Raw genomic sequence first — 22,228 nt, forward strand, 5'->3', positions numbered from 1 at the left:
GCAATACATGTCTTGACTCCAACATGATGCAGCCTGTGAGCTAGGAGCCTACCCACCTTGTCTCCCTCTTCATAATATCGCTGTTAGAGAGTCAGGAGTGCCCTCTCCGTCCAGTGGGTTCGCAATTGGCCATGCAACACAGCCAGCTGCCGCTTGGTCCGCCCGGTGTGGGTGGTTTCCTCCAAGTGCTCTAATTGCTTAATTTCCGCTGACAAGTTAGATTCCACCAACCTCACCTCCCGCCTAAATAGATGTAATTGTGCCCCTAATAGTGGCTTTAAACCCATCACAGAGAGTGTGAAGAGGGGTTTCGGGAAATGCGTCAGTTATTTCTTTTCATATCTCAGCCTCATCTACTGGGTCACGCAAAAGGTTTGGGGGCAGGCGCCAGCGCGGTGGGTATCCCGGGTAGGACGCACTACCAACTTCTGAGAGCTCTAGATGTGCGTGGTCTGAAATGGAAATGTCGGAGAGCACCCCTGTATCTAAGCGATGGAGGAGGGAAGGAGTGATAAAAGCATAGTCTGTGCGAGAGCAGGAGGTGTGTACATGTAAATAAAAGGAATAGTCCTGTGTTTCAGGATGCTTATAGTGCCATGCGTCTATGAGACCCCAGTCCTCTCTATCCCGCTTTAGGCATCAGAACATGGCCCCTGTGTTCTGGAAGGTAGCCCTGCTTCAGTCTAGGGTGGGGTTTCACACTAGGTTAAAGTGTATGCACACTATAATGTCACCATCCACCCCCTCTAGTCGTTCCCGCAGAATACGCTTAATATAGGTGTCTTGTGAAGTGTTCGGGGCATGGAGATTGAGTATCGTGAGTGTGTGCTGCCCCCGGAAAATGTGTAACACCAAATAACGACCCTCCTTATCTCGGACCTCCCTAGTAACGGATGTGTAGAAGCTCGCCTTGCAAAGGCTACCCACCCCAACCATTATGTTAGTTGTGTAGGCCCAGTGTCGCCTAGGGTATTTCGGATGCGCCATACGATGGCGATCAGCCCCCGTCAGACAGGTCTCCTGGAGCAGGAGGACATCCTGATTGTGTTGCAGTACATAACGCCAGATTTGCTTACATCTGTTTGGGGAATTCAGACCCCGTACATTCAAAGATATCAACTTAAAGTCTCTCAGGGCAAGTGTAGAGTCAGGGAGTATGTGTAAAGTATCCGATATATGAGGAGGCAAAGGTATATAGAGGCACATCATGCACCCTAAGGAGGCGGGTCAACTCCACCCAGCCTCCCCCGAGAGGACAATAATGGAGGAACACCAGGGAACCCAATGTGCTGAGAACCCACCAGGAGGGCTGTGGAGGGGATGGCTATCAGTCAGTGACCAGCACACACCTGCCACCCCTGAGACCTGGGGCAATAGACATGAGAACCCTCAAATCTTGCTGCCAAAGGGATGCGACCTGTAAAAGAAAACATACCATAACATATGATAACAACAGACCAACAGGGTCTAACAGTGACATCTTCATCTTGCAGAGGTCGGCACCTAGGTGCTCCAAACCCACTAGAGGAATCACCCTCCAGAAGAGAAAGTTGACCTGGGTGGCCATCGGGGATGGCACTGGAATGCAGGAATTTAGGGAATGGTGGGGCCCTCCTAGGCTCCGAGGCCCAGTGCCACTGGTAGTAGAAAAAAGGAAGGACCAGGCAACAACTCGTGCATGATGGTGCAGAACAGTGTATGGTGGCATCTGCGTTCACAGGGAGCCTGTGGTCAAGCGAGCAGGGAAGACACCCCCCCAATGCTAGGGAGGTGATGGATAATGTCATGCTTAGCTTCTTGTAAGGATGCCTCTGCTTGTCATTTGTTGGGCCGGCATGATTTTACCATAGTCTATTTGGGCTTGAGATCCCTTCCAGGGGGTCTCGGGATCCGGAAGCATCCCCTTCTGAGAGTCATCTGGGAGTCCCAGCAGATTCTTCGCCTCCATTAAAGACCATAGTAAGCACCATTTACCTTCCCACTGGAAAAAAAGAGCAAATGGTGGCCCCATTAATAGCAGATCCCCAAGGCACGTAGCTTATTAGTGACAGGCTTGAATCACGCCGCTTTCTCAAAGTGATGGGAGAGAGATCCCGGTAGAGTTGTATCGCATACCCTCTAAATATGAGTTTGGTCTTGTCTCTGGCTGCTCGCAGGATCGCTTCCTTCTCTGTGAAGAAATGTACTCTGGTTAGGATATCAGGAGCCACATCCATGTGACCATTGGCAGTGATCACCCGGTGGGCCTTATCGAGAGCAGGTGGGGAGGGATTTTCATCCCCACGGATCGCCTGAAGAAGTTCCACTGTGAAAGTCATATTGTCGCTGCAGTGTAGGGCCTTCTTCTGCTCTCGGGCCCCCCGATTCCTCCACAAGCTGCCGCCCAGTCACTTTCCTGGGCCCCCAGTGAGCAGTCGTCCCCTGCCGCCCACATCACTACAACTCACCTCTGAGTTCTCTTGTGTCGGGCCACCACGCAGGCCCCGGGCAGCAGATGAGGCCAGATACTCAGAACCTGAGCAGGGAGGGCTGCCGCCAGGCAGCAGGGAAGTTGACTCACTCGTAGGCCCCCTAGGAGGCAAGCACACGCACACCTCCGATGGTCCAGGCAGATGCAGTGCCGGTCAGCAGCAGGGAACCCTCCTCCTCAGATATCGTGCAGGCCTTCCCACTACTAGGCTTGAGTCAGGAAGTGTCCGCCATGCCATCCCATCGCGCCCACAGCGATGGACGTGGCGCAGCAGCCACCGATGCAAGATGGCATCAAGGATCCATCTTGGCTGGAGCAGGCCTCTCTCGGGTCACCTTGCAGTCCCCCTGGAGCATGCGGGGTAGAGAGGTCCAGGCAGTCGAGTGCCTGGTTGCTCGTCCCCAGGCAGCGAGGAGGTCAGGCAACACTTGGGACCACTGGGAGATAAGCACCCACACACTTCCGCTGTTGCCATTGGGCACCACATCGGTCTGTTGCAGGGCACTCTCCCCTCTGTGGATCATGAGGGCAGCCCCCACCACCAGGCTCAGGCCAAAGAGGGTAATTCGCATTGCCCCACTGCAGTCCTAGCAAGGATAGCAGCAGCCCCCAGGGCTCATCCCTACAGCAGAATTCCTCTTATTTGGTTCAGCCGGTCCACGGGGCAGCGTAGAAGCAACTTGCCCCACAGCAATAAGCAGGAGATCGGCAGCAGTCTCGAGGGCTGCAGGATGTCCGCTTGACTGCCCTGGTGCGGTCGATGGCGCCTTGATGGGCTTCAGGGAGTCAGAGAGCAGGAAAAGCATGTTCTACTCCATTCCCTCCCAGGCCACGCACCCCTAAGAGGAGTACTTATGGAGAAGGGGTCCAGAGGCCATTTACTATAAAAGTAGGGGAGGGTCTTGGCACAGGGCTCCCACATTTTCTGAGTTTTCTCAAAGAAAACCAATCTAACTTTAGAGAACATGCCACTTTCCTGGCTCAAGAATATTCTTGATATGGATGGGCATGCCTTTTTGTTGAGATGAGAATGTGAAGCAGTAAACGAGCACGCAACCCTGCCCTGAATGATCTGAGTACATGTAAAAATGGTATCCTGACTTTTTGTTGATTTAGCCTCAGTATGTCTATGGTGATTCCAACATTTGGCAGTCTACTTGGCACCCCGCATACGGTCCTGCTCCCTGCTGACGAGAGGCAATTACCTCGAAACACGTGTCCAGGGATGGCATTTTAAATTTTACACTCGTGGCATAGGTGTACCCGCCGCTGTCACTACATTCTCCAGAATCCTATGGGGTTATTTGCTAGTATGACGAGCGGTGTGCGACCCACTTCGCATTTTGTATTTAAAGCTCCCTGAGCTATTGGGTTGACGAGCCCGGATCCCGCACCCGCGCGCCTTGAGAGGTACTATACCTGATATTATTTTTTGGCAGTCTACTTGGCACCCCGCATACGGTCCTGCTCCCTGCTGACGAGAGGCATTTACCTCGAAACACGTGTCCAGGGATGGCATTTTAAATTTTACACTCGTGGCATAGGTGTACCCGCCGCTGTCACTACATTCTCCAGAATCCTATGGGGTTATTTGCTAGTATGACGAGCGGTGTGCGACCCACTTCGCATTTTGTATTTAAAGCTCCCTGAGCTATTGGGTTGACGAGCCCGGATCCCGCACCCGCGCGCCTTGAGAGGTACTATACCTGATATTATTTTTTGGCAGTCTACTTGGCACCCCGCATACGGTCCTGCTCCCTGCTGACGAGAGGCAATTACCTCGAAACACGTGTCCAGGGATGGCATTTTAAATTTTACACTCGTGGCATAGGTGTACCCGCCGCTGTCACTACATTCTCCAGAATCCTATGGGGTTATTTGCTAGTATGACGAGCGGTGTGCGACCCACTTCGCATTTTGTATTTAAAGCTCCCTGAGCTATTGGGTTGACGAGCCCGGATCCCGCACCCGCGCGCCTTGAGAGGTACTATACCTGATATTATTTTTTGGCAGTCTACTTGGCACCCCGCATACGGTCCTGCTCCCTGCTGACGAGAGGCAATTACCTCGAAACACGTGTCCAGGGATGGCATTTTAAATTTTACACTCGTGGCATAGGTGTACCCGCCGCTGTCACTACATTCTCCAGAATCCTATGGGGTTATTTGCTAGTATGACGAGCGGTGTGCGACCCACTTCGCATTTTGTATTTAAAGCTCCCTGAGCTATTGGGTTGACGAGCCCGGATCCCGCACCCGCGCGCCTTGCGAGGTACTATACCTGATATTATTTTTTGGCAGTCTACTTGGCACCCCGCATACGGTCCTGCTCCCTGCTGACGAGAGGCAATTACCTCGAAACACGTGTCCAGGGATGGCATTTTAAATTTTACACTCGTGGCATAGGTGTACCCGCCGCTGTCACTACATTCTCCAGAATCCTATGGGGTTATTTGCTAGTATGACGAGCGGTGTGCGACCCACTTCGCATTTTGATTCCAACATCCAGTCTGTTCTGTTACCTGGAGAGGTGCACCAAAGTGATTTGGAAGTGCTGGATTAATAACATTGAGCAGACCTCTTTCTGGTTTAGAAGTGTGGAATACCTGCCCCACTTGTATACTGTTCCACCTAGATGTGAAACACAGACCCTGGTGCTCACAGCCCATGTGTGTGTTCGTCCTTCTATGTAAGGTTTGGAAAGTAGCAAATCTCCTTGTTCTGGTGAGTGTCTAATTGCTGGGACCAGTGGAATCCATTTTGGGGAGAACCCTGTTTCACATGGCGCATGATAAAGGATGACATACACCAACCACAGATGGTGTAAGTGCCACGCCTGGATTCCTGGAGTTGAAGCGAGGGAAAACAGACACTGAAGTGTGTGTGAATAGGGAGAGGGCTACCTTAAACTATTCTATGAGGTACTTTAAGCAGGTGTAGTTTGGAGTCATGGAACGTTCTTGTTAGGGGATTTATTTTTGAATGATAGAATTGAACTGAGAGGGGGGAGTTCTAAGGGTCACTTGGCTTTCCTATCCCTTTGTGTTAGGTGCCTTTAAATACACTCACATCTGAACTTACAGCTGTATCTGTGTCTACCTTAGCTTCAGAATGCTGAAGTTTCACAGTTTCACACTGGTGATGAGCGAGTAAATTGGGAGAAGCATCGAAACACAGGAAATGGAGTCTAGCATCTGAAATGACGACAACGGAAGAAGGAAGGCAACATGAGATGTAGATTTTCTACAGCGAGTGGCAAATATTGAGAAATCTGTGATGCCGCTCCTCTGAACTTAGGAGGCCAATTTCTGGAAGGAGGGAAAAGCAGAGAGGAGCAATGGCCACAGTAGAGCGACTATGTAAAACTACATTCCAAAGGAAGGGCAGCATAACACTGAAGTGTCTACTTTGCATTCCACCGTAGTGTTGCAAGCTATCTCAACAGAAGACAATACAGCGCTCCAAAGGAGGAGAATGGAGAAGAAATACCCATGTGCAACACTGAGTAGCACACACGCACCTAGATGCATTTTGAGGTTGTCCTCACAAAGCATCTGGTACAGGGCTTGTGGAATTGAAAGAGACAATCCTTTGTAGGTGAGACTGGAGTGATTTACCTTGAGAGCACTACTGGTATACATGAGACGCCAAATGACTGTTGCACGTTCACCTAACTGTTTAAATATAATATGAGTGTAACAGTCAATTTCAATTCAATTTATAAACTTTTATTCGGTCAAATAAATCAACCATATAAGCAATACATCCATAATACAATCTGATTAAAAAACGAACAGTAGAATCTAAAAACAGTGGGGATAACACATAAGAATATCATAATTCATGGACATAAAGTGTCAAGTGCAAAGGTACAAGGTACAAAAGTGCAAATGCATGGTTCACCAAAATCTCATAACATATTACTTAGACATAAACGAGCCTAATTTAAAGTGCAGATGCAATATACCAAAGAAGGCATACAATCAGTTATCAAATAATCAAAGATTTCCTAGCACTAATAGCTTTGGTAAGAAATGTAGCTAAATAAAAACACAGTTGCGGATCATCTAATCTAAAAAGCAGCTCCATGGCATTTAAAAAAAATCTAATATTATAATGTAAAAAGAAAGGTTTTAAATAAAGTTTCCTAAGATGAGTATAAAAGTGACAAAAAAGTAGCATGTGGCAACAGCTTTGGTGTGATACTCCATTACATGGGCATGGGTAATCAGAACTCCGTTTTGTGACAGGGAAGTTGACAAGATGGTGTATGGTACCTAGTCTTAATCATGTCAACACAAAACGATGTGATGCTCTGGTCACAAATGACAGATAGCTTTGGAAACCCTTTTTAAGATCCATTTGTAAGTACAAGACAAGAGTAGGTTGAGACTTGATGGCTAGAGATCTTGCCTCTAGCTTGTTAGCCATCATAACTGTTTTTATCTCAGTTTTGTCAATAGAAACTGAACACATTGGATCCAATCGGATATCACAATTGAATAAAAGTTTAAACCAATGGATATTATAATTAAGCCAGGGTATTTTTAAACAGTTATCCATGCTGCGACAGTCCCGTATTATAGATTGCGTAAACAGTGTCTCTTCTTTTGACCAAATGGATTTCCAAAGTAGGAGGGGGCGAATTAAAGCCAAATCTGAAATATATTTTATGCCCACCTCCCTATGGATCAATTCAGTAGAGGCAGATAATGGAGCACACAGTAAACGTTTTAAAAAGGAATTTTCAACTTGTTGTAATTTGTTTCCTTGACAGTGGCCCCAGACACCTGCCCCGTAGAGGGCTGCGGTAACACATCGTATCTCATATATTACCAGCATATCTCTGATGCGTCGGTTACCTAGTTTGGCAGCAAATCTGAAAATGCCGTTGATGTTTCTCAACATCTTGCAGCAGGCATTTCCCTGTTCCGGGCCCCATGACCGATTTCCTGCGAATGTAATGCCTAGGAGTGTAACAGTCATTTTTTGGCGGCACTTTTTTGCAAATTTTCAGCATATTCTCAACTGCCATTTGGACACAGAGTGGATACCTGGCACACCTTACACTCTCAGGAACTTTCTTCTAGTTGTTTGTAGGAGTACAATCCATGACGCTTCCATCAGGATATTAATTGAAAGAAACTGATCTTTTACTGATTACTTCTTCAGGGAGCTCTGTCGTGAAACACTTTCTAGTTGACACAAGCATGTTTTGCAGACTTCCTTCTTCTAGAAGAGAACATAATTTTTGGCTTGATGTCGGTGTTCTGTAGTTGCTCAACTTTGGGTCTTTAGGTGTGGGAGGAGCTAGAAGTTTTATCTTTTTGACTTTGATTTCACCAAAAGTTTAAAGTTTTATCCCAGAGATAAGAGTTTTCTTATTCATTTCAGTCCTGGCTTGAGAAATGCTGAACACCACACAAGCACCATTTTTAAATGACCAGACTAATGAAGCCACCTTTCCATTGGGCTAAAAAGAAGAAAGGTTATTAGAACTATGCTAATGTGTATAGGCCCAATATGTTGGGAGCACAAAGCTTGCTTGCCTTGTTGATTCATAATCTGGGGTTGGGTGCACAGGAGGTGCTTGATTACCTTCCAGATCTGGAAAGGAATACAGTGGGAGGTTTGAATGATTGAATGAAAATAAAATGAGATTAAGATTACTTCCTCATGTTTTGACCATATTTTAAAGGTATTATTTTGGCAGGCTTAAGTAGACTGAGCTAGAGTCAGTGGAGATATTTATAACTAAACTGAGAGAGTTGGCTTCCGCAAAAGAATCTGGTCACCACTCTGACGAGAGACTCTGAGATCAGTTCCTCTTGAAATGCAGTTTGGAGAAACTGCAGAAGGAGCATTTACTCAAAGTTGAGCCCCCTTTGAGTGAGGCAATCTTGCTAATAGGTTGGTCACATGGCAAAGTGTGTGCATGAATTGAAGCAAGAAGAGAGTAAGAGTGGTATATAATGCTACACAAACCTGGAAAGTTGACTGGGTTGAGAAACCAGATGATAAGGGCGGTAGGTTGAAGAGGCTTTTTCAGGTGCAGGTCACATGGCTACATGCAAAGAGTATGGCCAGTGATGATCAGACATCCACAAGTGTGGCAAGAAGAGACAGTATGCTAAATGTTGGTGAAGTATTGGTTGTCAATTCAAAAGAGCCATGGGGGTGAAAAAATTATGTGATGAGGTATATAACAAGTGGATGAGAGAAATGATCGGAATCCTGAAGAATGGGTCATCATTGATGAGAGGATTCGGATGATGTTTCACTCCTGCTCCAAGGTAACCATTGTTTCTCAAAAAGTGTTTTGGGAGTTATTAGTGGATGAGGTACAGTTAATATCTGTGGAAGTAGTCCTTTATTGCCATCTGCCCATAGGGATGGAAGAATATTTTGAAACCACCATTGAAGTTGGCAGCAGGGTCACTGTTGGCAAGGTTTGTCCAGTAAATGGGATGAGTTATCAGAGACAATTTGGGATCTAAGTGGATCTGAATGCCAATCCCCTATTCATATAGTGCAGGTAGATGCGTCTAGTGATAATTTTGAGAGCATGTTTTTGAGCAGCTGTTTCTGTTGAAATGTTGGGCCGCCAGGAGGAGTATGTACATCATATCAAACTGTGGAATGGCACACAACTGGTTTTGGCGCAGGTCAAATGTCAGCTCTCTGCTGTTAACAATGTAGCCAAACTAGAATTGTTATGGCTGTGAGAGTCAAAGCTGATCATTTCGGTGGAGGCTACAGGATAGCTGGCCCCCATTGTTGTGACCAAAAAGGCCAATGGAAAGATATGTTTATGTATAGGGCTCCACGCCCTGAACAAGATTGTGGTGGATATATTTCCCCTTCCCAGTATCACGGAGGTGCTCTTAATGCTCGCCGGTGCTAAGATTTTTGCATCACTTGATCTTGCATTCTCATATCATCAACTCAAGCTATATAAAGTCTCATAGAAATTTACAGTCTTTATCACTCCAATGGGAGTATTTAAGTTTTTCTGGATTCTTTTTGGTTGTGACAACAGCTTCTGTCTTCCAGAGGGTCATGTGTTCATTGGTCTGTGAACTCTTTGAAGTGATGTTTTATCAGGATGATTTGTTGGTGAATGCGGAGTGTAGAATTTTATTAATGTGAAAAGTGATCAGAAGAGTTTGAATCAATGAAAAGAGTTGTAGAATGTGCCAAGCTTGAAGGCTTTTATCCTAGGAGATGATTATGTAGCGGTGACTGGCGTGAGCAACAAAGGTTTGGGTGCGGTATTGGTACTGTGGTGGTTAACAAAGAACTATAGTGTTTGCCTTGTGCTCGCTTAAAGGCACACATTTGAATTACTATGTGAAAAAGAATGATGCTTTGGCAATAACATTGGCCATTGAGAAACTTAGGCTGTTCTTTTAGGAGTAAGTGTCAAAACGCATTATAAAACTTTGTGTTAGATCTTTCCCTCTAAAGCTTTGGATAATGTCCCCCTTCTAATTAGGAAGTGGGTCATTAGCCTTCAGAATTTGCCATCTGACATCTCGTATTTTCCATGCGCATGCTGTAGGTCATCAGGATTTTTGTTTCTGTTGGAGACTGATAACGTTGAGGGTGATTTTGGGGATGTGAAAGATGAACCTTGATTAGGTTGTGAACAGTGACTGATAGTGTGGTACTGGAATGTAAATGGAAAGATGAGGTGCATAGAGATCATGGGTGAGAGATGGAACAAAGCAAAGAAAGAACTTCACAGGTATTTTGATGTGGTACAAGTTTGTCAAGAAAGAACTGTTTTAATGTTCTAGACTGGTAGAACAGAGCTCCTTATGTAAGTGAGTCTTCAAGCTTACCCATGTAAGGCTGAGCATAGTGAAGGCAAAAGGTAGAATGCGTTTGGATTTTTGGTGTTCCAGTTAAATTTAGAAGTGGAGCGGGGCAGTATTAGAGTGTAGTGAGTGTGCTTACAGTGACATGCTAAAGAGCTGCTATGTCCTGCGTGTGAGGCAGCAATTTGATGTTCCATGGCAAGAGATGGCCTTTGAAATTGTAGGTCCTGTACAAGGGGAGTTTGTAGCCTTACTCTTGCTAGACATTGAGGAGGCATTTGGCATGGTTCCTTATCAGTTCCCTTAAATCCTACTTCTGTCTTATTGTCTGCAATTTTGCAGCCAGACTGCAAATAAAAGCTACTAAAAATCGATCTTGCTACACTAATGCTTGGGTTACCATATTTTCCCCAATAGAAGTCCCCTGTAATTTCACTGCTTTCCATATCATGCAATGATTTCAGAACACCAGGAAAAATGACATTTTGTTTTTCAGGCACTCCCTTTACCCTTTTTTTTTTTTTTTTTTTTTTTGTTTTTAAAAGTTTTTATTGAACAATAATTCGATTACAAGCACGGGCCTACAACCACCAGGGCCGGCCGCTAAGTACAGAATAAAATATACATTTATCAAAGCTGCAGTCGGTTCCCGGGGCGCGGCCCCGTAGTGACTCCGGATAGTTCTAAAGGAACAGGAGACTTAAGTCCAACAAATACAAAAAACTAAAAGAAAAACAAAAGGCGAGGCATAAAGACAAACAGTGCAGGTCAGGCTTCCTCCGGGGAACTCCAGTTCAGACCATTAAGCAGCACGCGAAAGGAAGGAGTACCGGGAGGCTGGGGACGGGGGGGGGGGCCAAGGGAAATGAACGTCCATATGTAGTCATTCCAAAAGGTGCCCGGAACCGTCAAGGGTCAGGGGGACATGGCGATATCGGTGTCCACCAGGGGGGGCGTACAGATACCCCCGCGATATGCATTCCATTGCCCCCAGATTCTGCCCCATGTCCCCGGCTTACCACGGGCAACATACACAGTCTTCTCCCTGAACATACACCAGTCCATATTCTCCTTCCATACTGACACGGTGGGCGGCCGCTGGGCACCCCAAAGCTGCGCTATATCTCTCTTGGCAATCATGTTCCCCAGGGCCGCCCACCGAGTCTGAGCTGCGCTATAATCATTGGGCTCCCACACATTCAGGACACAGCGACGCACCTCCGGCAGCAGCACAACCCCAGTGACCTGTCCCATAACCGTATGTACCCGGCGCCAGTAGTCCGCCACCTCGCGGCACTCCCACAGGATATGGAGAAAGGTGGCGCTGAGCCCACAACCCCGCTTACAGAGCCCATCATCGGAGTATCCCATCGAGACTAAGCGAGGACCCGTCACATACACCCGGTGAAGAATCTTAAGCTGTACCAACCGGAGACGGGCCGGAATGGCGACCTCCTTGGGGGACGACAGTGCAGACTGCCAGTCCTCGTCGTCCAATTCCACCCCATCCCCCGTCCAAGCCTCCCGAAGGCGCACCAAGAGGTCAGCCCGATGATTAATCAGTTTCTTATAAATTAAAGAAATAGTACTGTCAGGGACATGTCCGTCAAGTATGCGGTCCTCGAGGGGCGAAGAAACCGGGATCTTGGTCCCCTCACCAAAGACTGAAAGCAGGGCGTGTCGAACTTGGGCATAGCGGAAGAACTCCCTGTCCGTAAGCTCATATTCGGCCTGAAGAGCCGCGAAAGTCTTAACCGCGCCCTTATGCCACAGGTCTCCCACTTTGCTGATACCAATCGTATCCCACTGGTCAAACCCCTTCGTAGTCCAGAGGCTCCCCAGGCGATCAGAGGCAAACAAAGGAGTAGCACATGTCAGTCGCTCACTCCAGCCCGTGGCCGCAGTGGCAGCCCTCCAGGTCCGCACCGCAATCTTAGTAGGACCCGTAAGGGTCCGGCCAGCCGAGCGGGAGTAAAGCGCCCTGTTATAGTCCCCGCCGGGAAGCAGGAACTTGTCCATCTCATACGCCGGATTCAGGCCAGGCGCATACGTGGCATGGTTGATGGCCGAAAGCTGCGCGGCCCAATAATACCTGCGAATGTCGGGAAGCGCGATGCCCCCGTCGTACCAGGGGAGAGTAAGCTTAGCAAGAGCAATACGCGCCCGCCCGTCCCACACCAGTCTCCTCTGCAGGCTCTCCACCTCCCGAAAGTAGGCCACTGGGATGACGTCGAAGGAATTCTGGAGTGCATAGAGGAACCTGGGAAGGGACATCATTTTGAACAGCGCGGCCCGACCCAGCGGGGACAGGGGCAGCCTGCACCACCGGGCCGTGTCCTCTCGCAATCGCCGAAGCGGACGCAGGAGATTCTGCTCATAGCGAGCCACCGGGTCCAGCGAAACGTATATCCCCAGGTACTTAAAGCCGCTCAGAGATACCTGGATCGGAAGCCGAGGCGGCAGGAGAGGAGGACCACCGGAGATCGGATAGACGCAGGATTTAGACCAATTGATCGTGAGGCCCGAATTATTCCCAAAGGAAGTCAAAACGTCAAAGAGGACGTTGAGCGACTGCCGCGGTGAGGTGAGATATAGGAGAATATCGTCCGCATACAGCGAAACCCGATCTTCAAAGCCCGGGGCCCACCGGATCCCCCTAAGCGAGGGCTCCCAGCGGAGCCAAGCCGCGAGTGGCTCCAGGGCGAGAGCAAAGAGCAAAGGGGACAACGGGCATCCCTGCCTCGTGCCCCTGCCGAGGGCAAAGGGCCGAGAGACCCGCCCATTCACCACCACCTGAGCCATGGGTCCCGTGTAAAGAAGCTTCAACCAGCCAATAAATCCTTCCCCAAAGCCAAATTTAGCCAAGACAGCCCAGAGGAATGGCCACTCGATGGTGTCAAAAGCCATCGTGGCATCCAAAGAAACCAGCACGGCCGGTTCGGAGAGGAGCTCCGCCCTGGCAAGGGCGCCGTGAAGACGCCGCAAGTTAAGAGCGGTGTTACGATGCGGGATGAATCCGCATTGGTCCGGATGAATAAGATCGCACACGACGCTCAACAGACGATTGGCAAGGACTTTCGCCAGGATCTTAGGCTCCGCATTTAGCAGTGAAATAGGCCGGTAAGAAGTACAGCGGTCTCGCGGCTTGTCCTCCTTGGGGATAACGACTATCGTGGCCAAACGCTGGTCGGCCGGGAGGGAACCCGCCGCCAGAGACTCACAGAACATGCGACTGAGGAAGGGCGCAAGCTTGTCAGGGCGCAATTTATATAGCTCAATGGGCAGACCGTTGGGACCCATAGCCTTGCCCGAGCGAAGGGAGCGGATCGCGGTCGCTATTTCATCCGCCGACAAGGGGGCGTCCAGCCGCTCACGGTCCTCAACAGACAGGCCGGGCAAGGCGATATCCCTCAAAAGAAGGCGAGAGTCGTCCTCATCCCTGTCAGTCACTGGGGAGTACACAGCCCGGAGGTGGTCGGCAAAACATTCCACAATCTCGTCAGGCTCCGTCACACACACACCATCCGCAGCACGCAACTCCGGGACCACACGATTCACTCTCTCCTTCCTGTCCAGCCACGCGATCAACTTTCCCGCCTTGTCCCCGGCATCGTACAGTCGACCCTGCTGCTCCCTATACATAATTTTGGCCGCGTCAGTGACCAGGGACCTATACTCAAACTGTTTCAGGCTGAGGGCATGGAGCCCGTCCGGAGTGACATTCGCCTCCAAGGCCGACTCCAGCTCCAAGATGTCAGTCTCCAGCCTCACCACTGCCTCACTCTTGACCCTCTTAGCCACCACTATCTGGGAAAGGGCGTGTCCGCGGATCACGGTTTTAAAGGCTTCCCACAGGGACATTGCAGACGACACCGACCCCTCGTTATCCAGGAAGTATTGGTCCATAGCCTTGACCAGGCTGTCACGAGTCGTAGGGTCTCGCAGGTACCATGGGTTAATGGGAGCGATCCGCCCTGCAGACCGCGGCCCGGTGTCGAAAAGAAGCCACAGCGGAGAATGGTCGGAGATACCCCGCGCCAGGTGCCTGACCTCACGAATCCGACCAGTCTGCGCCGCGGGCATAAGGAAGTAGTCTAACCTAGAGAGACTCCCATGCGCCCCCGAGTGAAAGGTGAATTGACATTGGGTCGGATGCATTAATCTCCAACTATCCACCAGGCCGAAGGTATCCAGCATCCCACCCAGCCATGCCTGGGCAGCGGGGAGGGTCCTTGGTGGGTGACGATCCAGTTCACCCGAAACCACAGAATTAAAGTCCCCGCCCATGAGCAGGAGGCTGTCCGGAAGGTCAAGCAGCATTCGACCCAAGTCAGTGAAGGTGGAGTTCTGGAGGCCCGGGGGGACGTAAACTGAAACCAGGGCAAGGGGCTGCCCCTCCCACCTCCCAATCAAGCACACATAGCGCCCTCTGTCATCCGAGACTATCTTAGTGATCTCCACCGGAAGTGAGGTTCGCAGGAGAATGCCCACCCCCCTGGAACCAGTTGTGAAACCAGAATGGGCCACGAGGCGGTATCCCCCCCTGTTCATTGCATGACAAACATTGCCAACCAGATGCGTCTCCTGGAGAAACACCACATCAGGAGTCAAACGACGCAAATATTGCAGTACTACACCCCGCTTGATACGGTCCCCCAACCCATTGACGTTCCATGACATAAGCCTCAACCCGTCCCCCCCCATCCCCCCCAATAGATCAAGGGTCCCCCAGCCTGCAGCACAGTTCCCAAATGTGGACAAAAATCAGTACCTCGCCCTGTAAACAAAAAACACACAGCAAAACAACCCCACCTCCCCCCCAACCCCACCCCAGGACCAACTCCCCCCACCCTGCACCCCTGCGGGCCAAAAAACCCCCCCAACTTGCAGTGTGCCTGTCGCCCCTCTAACCCCATTCTACGAGAAGACCCCAGAGGAGGTAAGGGACCCGTCCCCGCCCGCCCCCCTCACTGGTCCTGGTTAAACACAATATGCAAGTGAAATAAGACCCGACTGTACAGTGCAAAACGGCAAAATCAAGGACCAAAAGTCATTCTAAAGGGGACCCGTCACCCGCGGTGCCCGCAGAGGGTCCGGGACGGCCACCTCCGTCCGGCAGAGAGTCCAGCCAGTCACTTGCAGCCACAGGAGAGTCAAAAAAGGCTGTCCGATCCCCATGTTCCACTCGGAGTTTTGCAGGGTAGAGCATCGAATACTTTAGGCCCAGCTCGCGGAGACGACGCTTCACCCCTTGGAATCCCATCCGTTGTTTCTGGACCAGTTGCGTGAAGTCCGGATAAAAATTGATGGTCGAGTTCTCATGACGAACCGGGCCGTGGGTCCGTGAGGCCTGCAGAATAGCGTCGCGGTCCCTGTAGTAGAACAGTTTGGCCACGATAGGCCTCGGGGGGGCCCCCGGCCGTGGCCGACCGCCCGGAACTCGATGGGCCCGCTCCACGGCAAAGAACTTACTTAGGCCAGCCGGGGACAACTGTTTCAGGATAAGTTCCTCGACCACGAGGTCAACCGGGCGGCCGTCAGAGGACTCCGGTACACCTATGACGCGCATGTTGTTGCGTCGGGCCCGTCCCTCGAAGTCCTCAAGCCGCCGGGCCATATGATCGTTGACCACCCTGATGTCTCCAAGCGCGGCCCGCAGATCCGACACCTCCGCACCGAGGGTGGAGGTCCGTGTGTCGAGAGCCTGGACCCTCTCGTTAGTTTTGGAGAGGTCGGCCCGGATCAGGGTGACATCAATCGCGACAGTGTCAATCTTACGGGCCAGGGCCTCATATTGCGTCGCGATGGTTTCCCTAATGCCATCAATGGCGCCCATAATGTCCTGCAGGGATAGTTCCGTAGAGACGGTCGCGCCTCCCTCCGCAGTATCCGAGGGGGGGCCAGCAGCGCCAGAGGGCCCCCTGCCCTGGGTGTATCGGTCCATGTTATTGCTCTGGACTGCTCCCCCGCGGAGGGAAGCCTTGGTCTTGCGGCCCTCGGGACCCCCTTTGCCCCCCATGTGAACACGGTCACTCAAGGGGACACCCAATCAAGAGGTGTAAGGGCACCAGCAAGAAGACCACAAAATGTCGGTATAGGGGGTCCGAGGCGATAGGCACTCTAGTAGCAGGTGAAAGAAAACCTCATTCAGAGGCCCAGGAAGCACCTCGCCACCCCGAGCGCACCCCCCTGCCGGTCTCCTGAAGTGCAAAACCGAAACCGAAAGTGGTGGATCGGCAGCTGGCACCGCGCTGAAGCCGCTGTTGTTCAATTGCAGCCCGGCCCCTCGGGTCACCTTCACCCCGGTCACCTCCGTCGGGTGGGTCCCAAAAGTTCCGACGGCGAGAACTCAGGATTCCCAGGTCCGATTTGAGTTTTGAAAAGAGATATATGCTCAGCTGGTCTTTATCTCCCAGATTCCATAAGCCACGTCAGGATATTCTCAGGATAGATTCCGAGGAGCAGAGAGGGTCCGGGGAGCCCTGTGCTCACGCGACCATCTTGGATGCGCGCTAGGCTCCTCCCCCTCCCTTTACCCTTTTAATAAAATCTTTCTGGCTTTCTCTTTTGGGGCATTTGTGGTTGCTCCAGAAACTAGTCGCCTTCAATGGCTTTACATTATCTGGGCAATGATTTCACCTCATTAGTACCAGGTTAACAGTCAAGTACTGTATTTAGCAACTGGCAGATGACCTGTCATGCTTTGCAAAGGGCCACACGCGAACACATGACCCCACGTTAATAGTAACGTTTGAGCAAGAAACTATCGCCTATTCAAACCTGTGTTTGTGCTCACCACAGAAACAGTAGACATGATACCCCAAGCACAGTCTTGACGTATTATTATTCATTTCACCAATTATTTAAACTTGCCATTTGAACAATCCCCACAGTAATTGGAGTCAATTTTTTGTTGTGACCCAGAACATTAACACAAATACACATATCTTTGATTCACTCTCGAAAAAAAGTAATCGCTCTTTCAGTCTGTCTGTCTTTGTTTTGGTCTTCTTTTCTCAAGATTGCTTGTTTACATTAAACAAAAAATTGTGTTGCAGTTTGCCCTAACCTGATGTAGTGATGTCATATATGGAATATAGAGCTACGGTCATGTAGCCATGGCCACATAGAATGTGTGGTGATTCTACTGTGACAGATTAGTTTAGAGACTAGAGGCTGAAAAGTAAGCGGACTGCTTTGTGTTCATCCGCATAAATAATGAATGAGTAACAACGAGACTCCGCGTCGTTACAAGTTGGCGACGAGCGCCTGTGCAAACCCACGACACGGTAAGAGCGCTTGCTGCATCTCCTCGAAATTCAGAAAAAAAAGGAAAGAGCGGCATGACCAAGTTAAAAGCCCAGCATCTCACTATAATTAAATCAATACAACCGCTCTCTCCTGTGCACACCTCATTAACTAAAACTATAGAAAACGCTTACTGCTGTGCAGCGTGAGAAGAATCAGCACAAGGAGTGGCTCGTTTAATATGAAACTTGAGAATGCATGCTGGAAACCTCGCGTGAATTCCCTGACTTGTCTCAAACGGCGGCCACCTTGGAACCAGGCACGGAAAATCACAAAAGATTGTTGAATTCTCGGCCGCCATCTTGGAGTCAGGCATGTTTTGGGACATTGCAATACATTTACATAGGATTTCATAGTAAAGTTAAAAGTTTAAAGTTAAAAAAGGAAAAAATAATTCTAAGTGGATGTTATAATACTAGAAGGAAGTGAAAGTTCAACAAGTGTGTCAGCACACACTCACATTCAAGAAGAGGAAAATGTATCCAGCACGATTAATAGAAGACCCCTACCATTCGCTATTACAGATGAGCAAACAATTGCTCAAAGGTGGTAAAAGTGTACAAGACGATTTGTACATTTTTTACGGGAAATGCAAAAAATATACTGACGAACAAGTAAAGGATCTACTGCTTAATTTAGTGGGTGACAAATTTGAAGATATTATTGTCACCTTTCCCGATGCATATAAAAATACATATGAAGGCATCATGAAAAGTTTGAATGAAAGATTTGACCCACAAAGAAACATAGATTTTGAAAGGTACACTTTTAACATGACATGCCAACAAGACAACGAGACTATCAATGAATTTGTGACCAAATTAAAAAAATTAGTCATGTTTTGTGAATTTGATAAGTTCAACAATGAGGAAGCAGTGAGGTTAAGGGTCATCCAAGGATACAATTCAATAGAATTCAGAAAAATACTTTTAGAAAAAACCTACAACTTGCAAATGATTCTACGCATGGCATGTACTGATGCTCAAGCAAAAATACATGCAAATAATATGGAGTAAGGTAGAGTTAAAACGTTAGAACAAGTCTGCCAAATGACTAAAAAAGATGAAAAAACTAATGGTAGAGTGGAAAGGTTGACTGATAGTAGAACGGAAAAGTCAACAACCTTTAAGAAGGTGCAAAGAACATGTTATAGATGTGGACAAACACTGTATGCAGATTTAAAAGAAGGGACAATGGAAAGATGTGGAAAAGTCATCAGGTGAAAGGAAATATAAAGTATATCAGACAAATGGAAAATGTTGATAATCCTTCCACTGATGAATTTGAACAAGAACGAATATATTTAATATATTTAATGTCAGACGGAAGTGAAGATGAAAATATAATTAATTTGTTAAAAAAAGATATTGAAAAAATAGCTTCTGTTGACATATTAGTAGGATTTCAAAAAGTCCCTTTTGTGTTAGACAGAGGAGCAACGTGTAATTTCATGTGTACGACTAAGTATGACAAAATGGTGGAAAAACCTCCCCTTGTCTCATCAAATGTCAAGGTTTTCCAATGGGGAGCAAAACGTCCTGTAACCTGCTTAGGGAAATTTGAAGAAAGTTTGTCTTATGGAAAAGCGTCTCTTAAAGAAGAAATACATGTCTTGAAAGGAGAAACTGCTGTGCCTTGTTTGCTAAGTAATGTCACAGCTAATTAATGGACCTGTTGGCCATGACGTTTCATGTGACAGCAGAGCAGCATATACTAAAAGAATTTCCTGTTTTAACAAAAGGTCTTGGAAAATTAAAGGGAAAAACCTTCTTGTTGCACATAAATGATAAAGTTCAACCTGTTGCACAGATGCACAGGAGAGTTCCAATTAACATGCCGGGTAAAGTTGAAGAGGAAATCAATTCTCTGCTTAAGCAAGACATAATTGAATCTGCCACAGGTCCAACACCTTGGGAGTCTGCAATTGTCGTGGTGCCGAAGAAGGACACAAACCAGATTAGAATCCGTGTTGATATGAGGATACTGAATACTTCAATTGAGAGAGAGACAGGCATCCTGGGCCTCATTTGCATGATATGATTAGTGTTTTGAATGGGGCAACAGTTTTCTCGACCCCTGGAAGGAGTATCATCAATTGGAAATTGATGAAAAATCAAGATATAGTACAACTTTTTCAATGCATATGGGGATATTCCGCTACAAAAGGCTTACTTTTGGAATATGCTCGGCTGCAGAGATTTTTCAAGAGATCATAAGAAATGTCATCAGACTGGTAAAGAATTCAATCAACTATAGTGATGATATTGTTGTTTTTGGAAAAACAGAAGATGAATAGGAGCCAAGCGTTAAGAGCAGTATGTCAAGAATTTATGAAAGCTGGGATGAAATTAAACCCTGAAAAGTCTGAAATTGCTAAAACAGAGCTAACATATTATGGCCATTAGTTTCTCAAGCAAAGGAATGAGACCCGATCCAAAAAAGGTGCCGTCACTAGTAGCAGTGTTTTATCCAAAGGATATAACAGAATTACGCTCTTTCTTGGGAATGGCAATTATTTTTCGGGTTATATTAAGGATTATGCTACTGTCAGTTCATCCCTTTGAGAGCTAACAAAGAAGGAGAGAAACTTCTTCTGGAGTAAGGAATGTAAAAGTGAATTTGAGAAGATAAAAAGCGACATAGCGACAGCAGCAAATCTAAAATATTTTTACCCAAATCGCACAGAGATAGTGGTGGATGGATGTCGAGTGGGATTAGGTACTATCTTACTTCAGCATAAGTTTGTAAAAGACACCCCAAGATTCGTGGTCTCACATGCCAGCCGAAGGTTAACAGAAATAGAGAAGAAATACTCTCAGCCTGTTAGAATAGAAATATTCATGTTTGTGCATTGCCTATGTAAAGTTAGTATTCGCAGGACCATTTACTGTTCAGGCGCCATTTTGAGTCATGATCAAAACGAATTCTTTGCTAGTCCTGAGAAAAGACCTGTTATGTTTTGTTTCTGCAATGTTAGGTTTTGCTTCACTAATGAATAGACTGTTCATATTAGCGCATACCTTTCTCTCTAGATAGAAGCCCTCTCCCACTTGTCTGGTGATGGGCCCGACTGTAACAACCTTGAACTTTGTAACTTTGTGTAAGATACGAGAGCTGAGACTGTTTTTTCTTGTCTTCCATTGCTTAGCAGCACCTGCCAGGAAAATTTCACTATGGGCATGTTTTAGCCCAGTTACCAAATGTACATAATGTATCTTTATGCTTGTCAATTTCAGTCCTTCTGCAGCACTCCTAGCGACTGGGCAGACTAGGCTCCGCTCTGAGTGTATCTAATAAACAGGTATTGGTTTGTATTCTCTACTGTCTGACCGACTCTTCATTTGGTATGGAAGGCTGAGAGGTGGTCATTAGTGACCCGGGTGACCCTAATCGGGCCACTTTCTTCAGTTGGCGCCTTAACAGAGACTCCTTCGGGTGATTGATCTGTCCCCTTTCCGCAGATGGAGGGGAGGCTGAGAACATTGTTGGGTCGGACTGACGGCTCAGGGATCCCTGAACGAAGACTATTATTTGCTCTCAGTTGCCCCTTCTGTCCTGCTGGACGGTGCCTCGCCCAGTGGTCATCCTGACTGGAGTACTGAATAGCGAAACCCTTGGATCTGACCGTTTGGTCTGAAGAGTCGGCAGTGGAGAATTGGTCCATTTGTGCTACTCATATCAGGTGAGTTTGTTTCGGTTCTTTGTGGTTAAGGTACCATTGTGGTTTGAGTTAGATACGGTTGGAGGACCTTTTTTGGTAAAAGTATTTGCAACTACATTGCTAGGTAAAAATAACAAATATGTTTTCCTTTTAAAGTGCCTAGTCATATTAAAATCTTGTATTCGTGTTGTAATTGTTGTTCTGCAGATGCTCGATTAGAAGAAGCTCAGCCGGCACCTCCTGAAGGCAGCCCTAATTTTCATATGTATGTGAAGTATGGTCTTGGTCCTATTATGTTCAGTACATTATGGCACAAATATACGAGGGACAATGCCCCATTACAGTGGCCGTTGACGGGCACTTTTGATAAACAAAACATTGGGTTTTTACATCAGCAATTATTTAAGAAATGAAATGAAGTAGACAGTCTATGTTTGACTCCCTTAGAACTTGGCAGAAGGAGGCTAGGCAGAGCCGGTTAAAGATGGAGAGAGATGCACGGAAAGGGAAAATGCAAACATAGACACAGAGAGCTGAGACATATGATGGAGAAAAACAGGAGTATGGAATTGAATCTGAAGATAGGAGATTTCGGTTGCATATAGATAAATCTTATTTGACCAAAGAAGAAGACAATACTTTTGTGGAGGAGTTGTTAGACACTCGACCCCTGCCCCCTTATGCCCCGCAGAAGATATATCCAGCCCTTTCCTTACAGTAACAGCAGCCTGTTACATCTGTTTCGGCTGTTTCTGTATCCCCGGCTGTTGTTTCGGCTGCTGTGGCTACGGCACCCCCTGCTCCTTCTTTACCCTCGCTGTCTTTGGCAGCTGTGACCCTCAGCATAGCTACTGTTTCGACTCCTGTATCCTCTGTTCCTTCCCCTCCGGTGAAAGCGCCAGCGAAGATTGCAGCTGTCACTTCTGTTGTCTCTACTGCCAGGGTTTTTCATCCTCTGATACCTTTGAAT

This window comes from Triturus cristatus, chromosome 1_2 (genome assembly GCF_964204655.1).
Source record: "Triturus cristatus chromosome 1_2, aTriCri1.1, whole genome shotgun sequence".
Lineage (NCBI taxonomy): Eukaryota > Metazoa > Chordata > Amphibia > Caudata > Salamandridae > Triturus > Triturus cristatus.